This window comes from Pristis pectinata, chromosome 14, assembly GCF_009764475.1.
Source record: "Pristis pectinata isolate sPriPec2 chromosome 14, sPriPec2.1.pri, whole genome shotgun sequence".
NCBI lineage: Eukaryota > Metazoa > Chordata > Chondrichthyes > Rhinopristiformes > Pristidae > Pristis > Pristis pectinata.
The window spans coordinates 8,055,988-8,069,044 of NC_067418.1; positions in this window are offsets into that span (position 1 = coordinate 8,055,988).

Consider the following 13,057-nt stretch of genomic DNA (forward strand, 5'->3'; position numbering starts at 1 on the left):
GGAATGTGTATTTGGTGTTCTGCCAGCTTTGAGTGAGGGATAGAGATTTCTTACTATGCAATTGCAAAACAATGAACTGGGCTTATAGAATGTCTTAGGAATAAAGGAACAGAAGTAGGCTATTCGGGTTCCATCGATCAATTAGATTATTATGCTCTGTAACTTAACTCCATTTATTTGCTTTGCAAACTTTAATACTGCTTTGCAAAAAATTATCCACTTGTTTTGAACCCTCCACCTACTAAACGTGCTTCATTTTAGTGAATGTTCAGTGTATACGGGTGCTTGATGATGCATGCAGACGTGGTGGACTAAAGGAACTGGTTCAGTACTGTATGACTTTATGATTCCTTCTCATCATGAAAAACAGCATTTGGAAAGAGAGCCCTACGCTTCTGCTGCCCTTTGCATGAAGAAGTCCTTTCTGACATCGGCATTGAGTAGTCCAGAGTTAATTTTAAGGATATGTTCTCTAATTCTGAACTCTGCAACCAAAATAAATGCTTTCACTCTATCAACCTTATCAAATCCTTGAATCATCTTCAACATGTCAATTAGATCACCCTTAATCTTTTCTTCATTTCAAACTTTCAGACAGTTCCTCTGTATTGGAGTAGATTTTATGCTAAAATTCACGGTGAACCTAAAGGGATTCGCCACAATTATTGGCTGAAACAGATAGGAACCTTGGGGTGACAATCAGCTAGAGGAACTCTGAGGAAATCTGTAGGGGGGAAGGAATTGTCGCCGTTTCAGGTCCACATCAGGACTTTGGGATTCCCATGCATGCCTAGTTTAATCCCCTAGTTACTACGCTGTTTGCAGCCTTTGCTGCCAGAGTCAAGAAATCACTTACATTTTCAGAGCTATTTCTGAACTAAAATACACCGAAAATATTGCACTGTTACATGAGGTCTAATTGAATTTTTATCGGGTATTAAGCCATATTTACTGCTTCATCAAACTACTTGTTTCAAAACAAAAGGATATGTATTGCAACCCCTTTGCATTAATACTTCAAAATAAAATTGATTTTATTTTTAACAATTAGTTATCTTGTGATATTTCATCTTTGACCTTAAATCATATGTGTATATCTCAGTCATTATTCAGTATTTTGGATAATATTTGGAAAATTATTTTTTTTTCTGTTTCCTTCCATTTTTCCTTCTGTGAGAATTTTTTTAATGTAATTAGCTGCACGGCCAGCTTGATGACATCAAGGCTGCTGGACATCAGGGGTCCCTTTGAACTGAGGCCTGGTTCCTGCAGCCTACAGAGGAAGGGAAAGTGCTTGCTTACGAGATTGCAGTATCCCTGGAACAGATTTCCTCAAGGTCGGCAGCAAATCCAAAACTGACCACAAATTCTGGGATTCAAAAAAAGTTCACAGAAATAAAAGAAATTAATGTAGAATTTAGTTTGCATGTCCTCAGGATTGCAATTTACTGATAAGTCAATGGAGAGGGAAGCATAATTAGTTCTGACGCACTTTGCATATCACTTTAACTATAATGAATAAACACAAAGCTATATTTTCACACCAACTGAAGCAGCTCCAGTTCCAGGAGCTAAATCATCTGCAATGGGGTTTTGTGAGTTGAGGAAAATGAAGCATTCTCTATCCCAGCCGTACCCCGAATAGCAATTCTGACTATCAATGGTGAAGGTCAATGTCAGTGTGTCTCAGTACAGGTGAGCAAGACAGCCTCAGTATCTTAGACAAAAGGTGATTGTTCTCACAATCCTGTTTACTTAAAATTTAAAAAGAACAACACAGAGGGGAAAAAAAGCATTGAAGTTTTATCACAGAAAATGCTTATTAGATTCAGTGTTATTCCTCTATTGCATTATTTATTTATTTCTGTAACTTACAGTAATTTTTATGTTTTTATGTCTTGCACTGTACTGCTGCCGCAAAACAACAGATTTCACGACATACGTCAGTGATAATAAACCGGATTCTGATTCTGAGCATAGCTATCCCACCAAGTCTATTGGCAGTAGACAATTTCCTGACAATGGTAGTCCATCTGCCAAGGAAAATAACCTGCATTTAGCTAGTGCCTATTACAACCTCAGGACATTTCAAAGCACTTGATGGCCAATTAATGACTTTTGAAGCATAGTCACTATTGCAAAGAAGGAAATCCGGCAGGCAATTTGTACACTGTGAGATCCCACAAACACGTCAGATGATCCGATAACTGGTTTTAATAGTGTTGGTTGAGGACTAAAAATTGGCCCAGATGCCAGAGAAATTCTTTGACCTTCTTCCGTCTGAGAAGGCAGGCAGGGCCATGGTATACTGGCCTGGATCTAGTGCAGCAGCATGGCATGACTGCATCTTGCTGACAGTTCCCAGCACTTATGCTGGGGAGAGGCTCTCAGATCCCATGCCAAGTTAATCTTGGAACAGGACCTAGGAGTCCTCTGATTTCAATGGAGATTGTTGGAGGTGTTTCAAATTAGCTAAAAAGGGATTTGCGGCATTCAGAAACATTTAATTTCTTGACCACTTTGACAAACAGCAAAGCAGGAGCATGGCTTTGCAGTCTGTCAAAAACTTCTAAAGGAGTTGCAGTTTGCTCTCCTGTTGTTTGGAGCCTTGTTCCAGAACTCTGGGATGCTTTGGGTTGGAAGCATAGACCTTCAGATTCCGCTGAGGTAAACTTAAATAACGGTTAGAGTTGGGGCAATAAGTATAGGCCATAAAATCTGGACCTATATCTCAATGACCACAGAAGCTCTTACACTGCAGCACTCAGAATCCCACACAGTTATGTGCTTAAATTACCAGATGGAGATTTGAACCTTCTGACTCAGAGGAGCGAGCTGTTGAACCTTTGACACTTGGCTCCTTTGACACTGAACTCCAAGTTTGTTTGCTTATAGCCACCGACAGATAAAAACAAAGGGAGTGTGCTTCTGCGGTGAATGAAGCCATGGTTTCTGGGCTGCTTGTTAAACTGAAATATGCAACAATAGTTTTCAAATGAGTCCAATTTGAATATATACAACAATGAATAGTTATGTGAGTCACAGGACAGATGGACAATCCAACAATTCAGTTGATATCAGAAATGTCTGCTGTTGTAATTGTTCATAGTGTTAATCGAATACACAACTTTCAAAAACCACCAGCAACTTCCTGTTGTTACTGCTTATTTCCTGCAATACTCTGAATGACGGCTTTCTTGAATTCTTTTTAAACATTGACTCTTTTGACAAAAGCACTCTCATGCCCTCTAGCTTTCGGTTTGGAATCAGTGCGTGAGATCTAACATTATCGGGAGTTGATCCTAGTTTGCTGCATACAGTACACCGTGCTGCACTGCACTCAGCACTGTATTGTCCTGTTTTAACAAACCAGTTACCAATCCTGTGAATAACAAAAGAACTTATAGATGTTTTCATCCTTTAGTGAATAAGTTTCTACATTCTGGGAACCACATACATTCATATCAACAATGTTATTGGGAAGCATTAATAAGGTGCCTCACAAAACAGAATTAAGATGTTACTTTAAGTTCTGTTCATGCCTCATTCTAATAAAAAGAAACATTTTTCCTTAAAGAAAAATGGAATTTTGCATTCCTATAGCAACTATAAGGTGCGCCAAATCATTTTATAATCCACAAGACAGTTTTTAAATGAGGTGTTGATACTATTTTGACATAGAAAACATCGAACCAAGCTGCGCACAGCAAGCTCCCACACCCAGCATTGACATAACAGACCAGAGTTTTAGGAATAATTATTGACAAGGACACCTTCTTCTAACAGTGTGTGGCGGAGGGACCCCTCTGCTTAACAGCCTATTCAGGAGTCACCACTTTCAACGTTGCAGCATTCCCCCAGTACTAAATTATAGTGTCAGCCTGGATTTTGTTAAGGTTCCTAGAGAGGGATTGAAGCCATGGCCTTTCAACTCAGAAAAAGTATTGACACCTGTTACTGATAAACTGACAATTGTTCGGTGTTGCTCTACATATTAATGAGAATCTTTCAGGTCCTAAAGTGCAGGACACTATGAAAGTCCCAGAGAGTATCTCTCCATAGACTTGAGCACTGCATTCATGTTGACATTCCAGTGCGGTACTGTGGGACAACTGCATTGTCGGAGATGCCAAATTCTAGGACATTAAATCAAGGTCCCAGCTACCTTCCCAGCTGGATATAAAATATCCATGGCTCTATTTTGAAGAGTAATAGTATAATTCTTCCCGCTATTGTGGACAATATTTATCACTGTTAGACTATTTGGTCATTATCACATTGACACCTGTGGGATCTTACAATGGAGATATAAAGGCCCCTCATGATAAAGGGAAGTGAAAACTAGAGAAGTAGGAACAATCCTGGGAAAGAATAAATTAGAATGGGCTGAGGTGTAATAAGTCCTGATGTTATAATAAAGAAATGGTACTAAAAGAAAGTTATTGCTTCGACTTTTAAACATACTATACATAAATATGTGTCAAACATTCAACTGATATTCAGTCACATACTTACTGCATGGTTTTCCTTTTAAAACGGCAGCTAAAACATAATGAGGAATTAATTCTCCATTTAGCATTCAGAGGCAGATTATTTTTAAAATCCTGGCTCATGGATTTAAAAAGGCATTTTATGCTTAATTTAAGAAACTGCAAAAAGGCCAAAAGTATGCACCTCTCAGTTTAGTAAGATCTCCAAGTACCAGATATGTGATATTTTAACAGCATAATAAATCTGTAGACCACAATAAAACAGCTTGCTTCTATTCCCCATTAGGCTTACATAGTGTTCTGCTTTTAGTAGGAGCAGACCCAGCTGCAGTAGCTTACTCCTTGTATCTTTTGTGTCACCTTCTGTAGAGCACTCTTTATCTGAGTTTAATATCCATGGTTAGTGTTTCATGTTGAAGATGGAGGTCAGTGCGGTAAAGCAAAAAAAAACCATCCTTTTTAAGGTTTTCTCCAATTAATTAATGTTAAACTTTTCAAGTCTTTTTGCAGCCTCTAGTTAGGCATTTTTCTCTTGCAGGATTTCAGTCTTCCTTTGTTGGCAAAACTCTCAGATCTGAGTTATAGAGGTTCAAGCTTTACTCTGGGGCTGAAGTCCCATGTTCTGCAGTGATGCTTCAGTACAACTCAGAGGGATATACATATTGAGGTACCGTCTTTCAGATTTATTTATTCATGGGAAGCAGACCAGTACCAACGCTGGCATTGATTGTCCATAGATCATCCGTTGGGCAGTTAAGAATCAATCACAACAGTGGACCAGGTCATGTATAATGCAGACAGGTAACAATGGCAAACTTCCTTCCCTGATAAACATTAGTTAACTGGATGGTTTTTAAGACAATCCATTATTGATACTGGCTTTTTAGTTCTTTATTTATTTAAATACTTTAGTCATACAGCATGGAAATAGGTCCTTTGGCCCAACTCATCCATGCTGACCACGGTGCCCACCAAGTTAGTCCCATTTGCCCGTGCTTGGCCCATATCCCTCTAAATCCCTCCTATCCATGTACTTAACCAAATGTTCTTTTTAATGCTATAATTGTACCTGCCTCAACCACTTCCTCTGGCAGTTCATTCCATATACCCACCACCCTCTGTGTGAAGAAGTTGCCCCTCAGGTCCCTTTTAGATCTTTCACCTCTCATCTTAAACCTATGCCCTCTTTAACTCCCCTTTCCTTCCCTGGGAAAAAGACTATGTGCATTCTCCCTATCTATACCCCTCATAACTTTATACTCCTCTATAGGGTCACCCCTCAATCTCCTACATTCCAAGGAATAAAGTCCTAGCCTGCCCACCCTGTCCCTGTAACTCAGTCCTGGCAGCATCCTCGTAAATCTTCCCTGCACTCTTTCCACTTGTTCCATCGATCAATACACAAGCTTGTGCCAGTCAATTTAACCCTATGTATACTTGTTTATATTTGTGTCTTCCTAACCCATGCACTCATAACACAGGAGAGCGCAACAGTATTTGTAAATGTGCACACAGGCATTTACGGCATTTAATTGGGTCTTGTAGCATGAGTTAATCACAAATGACTGCTGACATTAAAACCAGCAAGGAGCTGGAAGTAGTTCGAGAGCAATGGGTGAAACCTGAACAAGGCCCTCATTGTTGTGAGGTGTGTTGGACTGAGAGAGGACTTTTGGGGTGGCGGGGGTGAATGAACCAATGACCGAAAGTATGGGGGGGGGGCAAAAGAGAGAAAGAAAGAAAGAAAGAGAGAGAGAGAGAGAGAGAAAGAAAGAGAGACAGAAGTTTAAGTTTACCATCTGCCATGGTGGGACTTAAACACTGGCACTGGTCTATGCATACGAGCCCTGTAATTTATCCATCACCACCAGACCACAGAGGTGAGATGTTAAATATTCACCATATTAGTCATAGTCATAGCCCTTCAGCCCAACTGGTCCACGCTGACCACAGCATCCTCCCTGCTAGTCTCAGTTGCCCACATTCAGCCCATAACCTTCCAAGCCTCTCCCGTCCATGTACCTATCCAAATGCCTCTTAGATGTTGCAATTGTACCTGCCTTGACTAATTCCCCTGGCAGCTCATTCCAGGTACTCACTATCCTCTGTGTAAAGAAGTTAGGTCTCTTTAAAATCTCACCCCTCTTATCTCATATCTGTACCCTCTAGTTATGGACTCCCCAACCCTGGGGAAAACCTATGACCGTCCACCTTATCCATATCCCTCATGATTTTATAAACATCTGTGACGTCACCCATCATTCTCCAAGGAATAAAGATCCAGTGTGGCCAACCTCTCCCTATAACCCAGGCCTCTAGTCCAGCTAGTATCCTCATATTATTTATATGATAGGCACAAAAGATCAAGTGGCACTGATTAAAGAGCAGGGTCCTGACTTACAGCTGGCCCTCAGTCTGAAAAGCTTAACTGATTGTTATCATAATATGATAGAATTGTTGCAGCACCGACAAGGGTTATTTGGCCTATCTGGGATCATGCTGTGCATGGACCAGATGCCCGAAGCACAACTGTAAACTGTAACTGATTGCAAAGTACTTTGAGGCATCAAGAAGATGTAAAAGGTGTCACATAGGACAGATGGTAGAAGTAAGTTGTGTATTAGTGAGTACAGGGCCTCCACCTCCCCTGTAAAGCCTTCTTGCAAGTGAATAAAACCAGAGGTGGGTTTCCTATTAAAACACCCAAATTCAAGACCACCCTTATTTCTAGTCTGCAAACCAGCCAATGACCTCTCACCAGGTCTAAAGAGGTGAGCATAGAACATGTGCCTCAGAGAACACAGAGACAGCTGCAACACATTTTGCAGCAAGCAAACAGACAGGAGTGAATAATGAAATGAATGACCTACCAATTGTAGTTAATTCCACCTTCAGGTTATAATTCAGAAGGCTCTTCTGGCATTTGTGAAACACTTGAATGATGCACTCACAGTTTACGATATCATCAGGATCTCAAATGAATTACAGCCTTATAACTTACCTCTGGCAATCATTATTCTGCAATTCTGCCTTTTTTGTTTCTTAAAAAAAGACATTGTCTCTGCACCTGCCTTAACTGGACATCTCGAGCCAATTTACAAAATTCTCTCCAGGTTTTAGAGGCGGCTTGATGAGACATGAGGTGGGATGGTGCAGGAAATGATTGATGTTGATACTCCAGCTAGCATCTACCCCTCCTTCCACTGAGGCAAGGATTTTACACACAGATAGCAAGAGAATTTCACTGCAACCCTGGCTTCCTAGTGCCTTCCAACAAATGCTGACAATCTACTTCATTCAGAAAGGCAGCCACATCGCCTAGTGCTTTGCGGTTCGTTCTGTTGTGCCACAGATCGTGACAAGATAGGCTGAAATAAAGGAAAGTGTACAAGTGCATAATCAGGCTTAATGCTTTCATGAATCACACATAGCTCCACCCTCATGTAGGAAGCCACCAATAAGTATCCTCCCCCACCCTCCCACCTCCTCATTCCAGTTTAGTAAATAAAACCATATTAACACTGAAAGACAATTGGTTTAATGAACACCGTATCACTACATGCTGGGGTTGTATCTAGGTGTTGTGAAGGATGGGTCTGGCCATGTTGCTGGACACATTCGTTTTAGTTGCATTGAGAGAATGCTTTACACAGAAGAAAACCTTTGATCACTATCCAATCATGCAATGGTCTGCACGAAATGTCGTCAGAGTCCTGCAGGCAAAGGAGGCAGTGTATCCTATTGGGTGGTTCCCCAAGCAGAGTGTCAAAGTTGAGACACGAGACTGCAGATGCAGGAATCTGGAGCAACACCCAATCTGCTGGAGGAACTCAGCGGGTCGAGCAGCATCTGTGGGAGGAAAGAGCTTGTCGACATTTCACATCAAAACCCAGCATCAGGACCCTGCAGGGTTTTGACCTGAAACGTCAACAATTCCTTTCTTCACACAGATGCTGCTCGACTCGCTGAGTTCCTTCAGTGGACTGTTAAAAGTCATGCGGTAAAACGCTTCACCGCCAGGTTTCCATCAAGCACCAAGACCTCGCGGGAAGTCGGAGTATCGGTGACATGCCCAATACTGTCTGTGCGATGGCTCCACTGGAAATGAGAACCATTGCCCATCGCCTTCAGGATTGCACTTTTACCAAGAAGGACTGGAAAAAGATGCATGGGTTTTTGTCTAGGTGTGTCCTGAGCAGTTGTGTAATGAAGGACTCGGCAAGGAATTTAGGATTATAGAAATTTATAGGGCCCGAGGAGGCCATTCAGCTTATTACATCCATGCCAAATATAAACTACTTCTCAGTCTTCGTTCTTAAGTCTTGTACGTTATGGCTCTTTAAGTGCTCGTCCAGGTATTTTTTCAGCATTATGTGCGCAATAATCCCCCACAGGTTACATGGGATGAATTGATACAGCAACTTCATAAATCACTTGTCAGCCTTTGCCTGGAGCCCTGAGCTCAGTTCTGAAAAGACGTGAAGGCCTTCAGGAGATTTACTAGAAAGATTCAGAGGAATGGAGGTTACTGGAGAATTCGAGATTGTTCCCCTTAGAATAAATATGGCTAAGAGGACACTTAATGGAAGTGTTCATAATTTTTGATAGAGTAGATTAAGTGAAACCGTTTTTACTGCCAACAGGGTCTGTAACCAAAGGACTTAGATTTAAGGGAATTGGCAGAAGCAGCAGAGAAGAGGCGAAAGTTTAATATGCAGTGAGTTGCTGGGATGTGGAATGATTGCCTAAAAGGCTGATGAAAGCTGGCTCAACAGTGACTTCCCAAAGGAACTCTGTGGATATCTGAAAGGAAAAAATTGCAGAGCTTTGGAGAAAGTGGAGAGAAATGGGACCAATTGGATGGCTCTTTCACAGGGACAATAGGCCAAGGGGAAAATGGCTCAGGATCTGAAGCCATTCAATAATTGTGGGTCACCTGTTAATAAATAGCAGGTATTAAGCATAATGTTTGAGAGTTCATCCTTTACAATGCTCAACATTTAAATGAGAAAAAAAAGCTTAATTTATTCTTAGTATAGAAAATTGTTGAAATACTGTATTAAAGTCTTATGTTTACAGGAAACTAAATATGCTTTCACAGTTATAAACTCCCAGGTCCAATAAACTGCAGCAAAAATAAACTTAATGGCTGTCAAACAATTTAGTAAAGGCTTGTATTTATACAGCACCTGATCATATCTCTGAGAAGGACTTAAAGTCCTTCACATGAATCAGTATTTCCATCAAGCAGTCCACTGTTGTAATGTAGCCAAACATGGCAGCTATCTTCCACACCGCAGGATCCCACAAACAGCAATGAAACAAATGGCAGGTTAAGCTGTTCTGTTTTTGATTAATTTAAGGATGTTAGCCAGGTCATTAGGAAAACTTCCTGTTTAAGAGATCTTCAACAGCCTCCAGATAGGACCTTGGTTGAACATCAAAGCCAAAGGATATCTGTCTCCAGATTGAGTGAAGACTCACTGGGGCATGAATCCACAACCTTTGGGTTCTGGTGTGATAGCAGTTTCAAGCTGAGATGCAAACCTCCCTGAGTAGTTGTGGATTAGTTGTTCTGACACAATCTTATGTTCGTTCCAAATAAAACATTTATAAAATTAAAATGTCTACTGCATTTACCTACAGGGATCTTGGTATACTTTACCATCCGTTGTGGATCAAACAGATTATTTATTAGGATGGATTGTACCTTATGCTGGATAGCTATAAAAGGACTTCTTCAATATTTGGTCATGGAGTGTTAAAAAACTAGTGATAACAGAGAGCCACCTCCGCTTGGCCGTTTTACATGACTTAACCATATAAGAAATGTTTCCAGTGAATGCATTGATGCTACATCAAAGCACCAATTGGCAATTGTAAAAGTACCTTCGTAGTATTAATACAAGGGCTTTGGGGAATACATCCTGAGATTTGTTTTCCTAGCACATCATATTTTTTAATCAACAACTTTTATGTGACTTTTGTGAAAGATGCACATAATAGAATAAACACACAGTACTTGGATTAGTCTCATCCCAAAACATTACAATATTTCCATTGTATTGACATTTTGGAACCTTGAATCTCCATAACTTTTCTCATGGGTAGAATGGGGACAATATTCAAATGACCTTCCATTGTACAGAAAATATTAGCTATGTCCATTACATTTGATTCAGTTGACAGCACTCTTATCCATGAATTAAGTTCAACAAAAACAAGCCCTGCTTCAGAGTTTATGAAACGTAATGTAGCTCAATGTCCCACCCCAGTGTAGTACTGAGAGAGTATTGAAAAAGACATCCCACTGTTGGGACTTGGCGGCCTGTTTAGGTCAACATTTTTGAAGAGGAACTGTGAGCATTCCCAGAGACCAGATAACCATTGCCTCCTCCAATAAAGTGAGTGGGATTTCTGCTATTGTCATTTATACCACCTTTTGTTTCTTTACTTGGCTGGTTACATCCCATTTGCCTCGTTACCTCACCCCTTCAGCCAGTTAATTACAGAATTATAGAAATGGAAATTTATAGCACAGAAGACACGCCTTCATCAGTCAGGGGAGTGAGTATAGAAGTTAGGGCATAATGTTGCAATTGTACAAGCCATTGGTGAGGCCGCATTTGGAATATTGTGTTGAGTTTTGATCACCCTGCTATAGGAAAGATGCCCTTAAGCTGGAAAGAGTGCAGAGAAGATTTACGAGGATGTTGCTGGAACTCGAGGGACTGAGTTATGGAGAGAGGTTGAGCAGGATGGGATGTTTTGCGTTGGAGTGTAGGAGCATGAGGGGTGATCTTATGGAGGTGTATAAAATTACAAGGGGCATAGATACTGTCAATGCACACTGTCTTTTTCCCAGGGTTGGGGAATCAGAAGTAAAGGGCATAGGTTTAAGGTGAGACGGGAGAGATTTAATAGGAACCCAAGGGGCAACTTTTTCACCCAGAGAGTGGTCAGTATATGGAATGAGCTGCCAGAGGAAGTGGTTGAGGCAGGTACAATAACAACTTTTAAAAGACAATTGGACAAGTACATGGATAGGAAAGGCTTAGAGGGATATGAGCCAAACACGGGCAAATGGGAGTAGCTTAGATGGGCATCTTGGGCGGCATGGGCCAATTGGGCTGATGGGTCTGTTTCCGTGCTGGGTGACTCTATGACTCTAAGAGGCCATTTACCCCATTGTTTCCATAGTCAATTTTTCTTGATTTCCACCTTGTCATAGACCCTGCCTGCTGTTCATTTCCTCCTCCTTCCCCTTTTCCAGCCCTTCTGCCTACTTACAGCCTAAAATCCTTGGAAAGGTGGGTTGGATTTGGGCATGATGATAACATTTTAAGATTTGAAACTGACCCTGCCCTGCCTTTTGCCCAACCTGCCCTGCCCCATTATTTTACCCTGCTCAACTATTTGCAGGTTTAACAAAGGTGGGACCCTTCCTGGAGGTGACTGCAGTTAATTCGAGTTTGGAGTTCTCTGCTCTGACCTGCTTTGTAGGTTCAACAATACATCAGGAAGCCTGGCAGCTGAAGTAAGAGAAGGGTAGTATTTGGGGGATGGTAAGTGTCCTTACGAACTGCCTGTGGGTGAAGAGGAACTGGGGTAATTTTCTGCAACTCATCATCTGACCCAAGATCCATCACATCAGACCCTCTTAGTCTTGCAAGGTCCCTGGAATAAGAACTTTCTGAGAATTTGCCTTCCACGAGACTACACACCCTAATAAAGGTGTCAGACACCCCTTCACAACCTCCCCACCTCCATCCAAGATCTGACTCACCCCAGGATAGGTGTTCTGAAAACCTCTGAGATTGGGATCGGAACTCAAAAAGTCGTTCTGCTGTCATCGTCATCTGTATTATTGGTTCAGTTTTTCTTTCTCTAATGACACAGCCTGACTTGCTAGACATTTCCTACAGCTCTGCATTTCACAGCTTTTATATTCCTTTGTTCATGTTCTCTTTCTCAATCTTCCCTCATTAACCTATCAACCAGATGATTTCATCTACAGTGTATAGCACAGACCTCACCCTATCAGAATATCCTCTCTGTCCCATCCATCCCTCCCCATCCCTCTCTGCAACTTAGAACTTGTTTTCTCTCTTTCCCAATGTTGACAAAGGGTCTTTGACCCAAAACTTTAACTCTGCTTCTCTTTCTACAGATGCTGCCCGACCTGATGAGTACTTCCAGCAGTTTCTGTTTTTATTTTAGATTTGCAGCATCAATAGTTTTTTGACTTGTATTTATTGTAACTAATTGTGTGTGTGTGTGTGTGTGTGTGTGTGTGTGTGTGTGTGAAACACTTCAGGGTGACATTGAACAAGGGGACTATGTCAATCGTCTTCTTCACATCATGGAAAGCGTGATTTAGGCACACTATTGAAAGCAGGATTGTGTGGAATAAGCAGGGGATGAGGTTATTTGGGAAAGGTCCTTCAAAGAGCTACTGCAGGGATAAAGGAGGTGTGCAGGGCAAGTTTTTTGCACAGAGAGCGGTAGGTGCCTGGAAAAAGCTGCCAGGGGAGAGGGTGGAGGCAGATACGATAGCAACATTTAGG